This window comes from Schistocerca cancellata, chromosome 5, assembly GCF_023864275.1.
Source record: "Schistocerca cancellata isolate TAMUIC-IGC-003103 chromosome 5, iqSchCanc2.1, whole genome shotgun sequence".
NCBI lineage: Eukaryota > Metazoa > Arthropoda > Insecta > Orthoptera > Acrididae > Schistocerca > Schistocerca cancellata.
In genome coordinates this window covers 524,287,837-524,290,560 of record NC_064630.1, presented here as the reverse complement: position 1 = coordinate 524,290,560, position 2,724 = coordinate 524,287,837, and the positions used below count along the sequence as shown (strand labels likewise).

The 2,724-nt window shown below is 37.6% G+C and overlaps 1 pseudogene; it reads left to right on the top strand.

Annotated features, from left to right (window-relative positions):
- The first annotated feature begins 1,885 nt into the window (after positions 1 to 1,885).
- On the top strand, positions 1,886 to 2,003 carry LOC126189906 (5S ribosomal RNA; annotated as a pseudogene).
- Positions 2,004 to 2,724: the final 721 nt, after the last annotated feature.

Below are 2,724 nucleotides of genomic sequence, written 5' to 3'. Positions count from 1 at the left end.
TTAGTGAGACAGTGCGTTGATATGATATGCATACCAGCAGAGTCGCTTGTGACGAAGAAGGGGTTCTTTCTATCTGAATACTGAGATTTGATGGAGAGACTCTGTGAAACTACATTCCCAATATGCAGCAGTGGATTTAATTTTGGACACTTGTAGAAATTCATTGAATACTGCATTCAGCAATTTATTTTAGTTGAAATACACAAAAAATTCACTATAAATTTTCAGAAAACATGCCTTAATGTCCACTATTTGAAAATTAAAGTTCAAATATAAAAATTTAATAAAAATCATCAAAAATCAAACAAAATACTCACAACCTAACAATTTCAGAAAGTTACAAATTATTTGGTGCAAATGATATGCAGTGTTTATTAGAATTTTGTGAAATATCCTTTTGTTTTAATCACTACCTTGGCTCAGCATGTTATCAAGGCCACTGAGTATTGAAGATCTTCTGGTTGTATCACTCTGAACTGCAAATAGATGATGGCCTCTAGGAACTCCCTCTTCTTATTGGGATTCTGTTGTGAAACCATGATTTGAAGCCTTGACCAAACATTCTCAATTTGGTTGAGGTCAGGACTGTTGCGAGACAAGACAGGCATTTCTTATTGATTTTCATGGTATGACGAGGTGCAGTGCATTGCTGTAAGATGCACTGACAGTTGTTACCTTCAAATGAATTGCGGATAGGGGGCACAAATTTCAACACAAAGACTTCATCTTGGTCCTTTTTTTGCAGTAATTTTGCCCTGTAACACTGCCAGACAACCAATATCATGAGTTACCATGCAGCCCCACACCATGACACTGATGCAGTTGTGACGTTCACCTGCTTTATTTCTTCATTGATAGTCCTCGGTGTTGACATACTGCGATGTTATACTGGCTGAAAAATAGGGGGTGGCAGTTCACACTGACTATTGTAAATGATGTAACCGACAGTTGTACAGTTGCTATTCACAGTTCTTACTTTCACTGTTGACAACCACACAATATTACACAATTATATGGCCAGTTCACTGTTGGTTAACTTTTGATAAGCCTCATTAATAGTTTGCAGGCAAATGTCTGTGTACTGCCACAATAGTTCACTGTTGAACATCTATGAGCAATAGAAATCTAACCACACAGTTCTTGCAGAATAATATGGTATGTGTGACACTATTGAACAGACTCTGTCATTATTTTAACAGATGGCCTATTTGTGTTACAATTATTTTATGGTTAAGTTGATGCATTGTTGTTGATCTAACCAATACAGGTTTCTCGTCTGAAAATCGGTCGTGGACTGACTGTTTCAGGACCAAAAATCAGGTCTTTATATATCCTCAAAATAACAGGTACAGAAACTGTACATAGTTTGATGTTTAATTTATGTAAATTACAATTAAAACATAACTCATTCAATTAAATGAATATATAGAAAAATTCCTTCTTTTTAACAGTTTCTTCTACTACAAGGGTTGGGCTGAATTATTTGTTTAAATGATGAAATTAACAGATATAGTTATAGAAACAATACATTTGACAAACCTGGTAATTATTTTGGACTTAAATAAGGGCTGGCTTTGCTAACATGTTTTCAAATAGAGCTAATTAATACTTGAGGAGTCCTAGTAATACTTCTTCCAAATGTTTATAATTAGTACACAATTAATATTTTTTTATGAGTTAACAATAAAATGTAAGTCATGAAACAATTACTGATTTCACCCTATAACAAAAGATATTAACTATGAATAGTCAAAATAAATTAGAAATTGATTACATACACAAACTAAGCACAAAATTAGATCTGGTACAGTATTCTTTCAGACTGAGGGCCAGCCTTTCTCTTTTATGAAAATGCAGATTATACTCATGTATGTTAATAGTTATTGGCAACGGCCTTGCCGCAGAGGATACACCGGTTCCCGTGCGATCACAGAAGTTAAGCGCTGTTGGGCGTGGTTGGCACTTGGATGGGTGACCATCTGGGCCACTATGCGCTGTTGCCATTTTTCAGGGTACGCTCAGCCTCATGATGCCAATTGAGGAGCTACTCGACTGAATAGAAGTGGCTTTGGTGAAGAATACCATCATTATGACCAGGAGAGCGATGTGCTGACCCCACGTCCTCCTATTCGCATCCTCCACTGAGGATGACACGGTGGTCAGATGGTCCCAGTAGGCCACTCGTGGCCTGAAGACAGAGTGCTTTGTTAATAGTAATTAGTCAAAAATTTAAAAAAAAATAATGGAAGGAGCCAGATGGCAAAACAAGAGAGGAAGTAAAGAGATCCCAGCTTGCTTCGTTACAGGATGCTTCACAGAGGCCGTAGTGCACTAATGCAATAAGTCTTCACCTAGTTGACAATGAATGATCTTAACTGCCTCACTTCCGAAGACGCTCAGCTTAGTCTCTTCCCTCCAAATGACTGTAGCCCACTCTGCCTGCGTCCATTCCCTGTGTGCTGATGTCCATTGCACACTTTTCTGCCTTTGCATTTTGTTCAGATAAGGCTCCTTTCTTGGAGTCCTCACTTGCCAACCATTTTTGCAAAGTTTTTGTGTGATGGTTCTATCAGAAATTTCAACCCCTGAAGTCTTCAAGATGCATTTATGTCTTTTGCAGTATGCAGGCAATCTTGCAGAGAAAGTCAGCAGATTTTGTGACAGTGTTGATTAATTAATATTGGTTTTCTGCTGGTTCTTGGAGAAGTTTTGATTGGTCCAGTG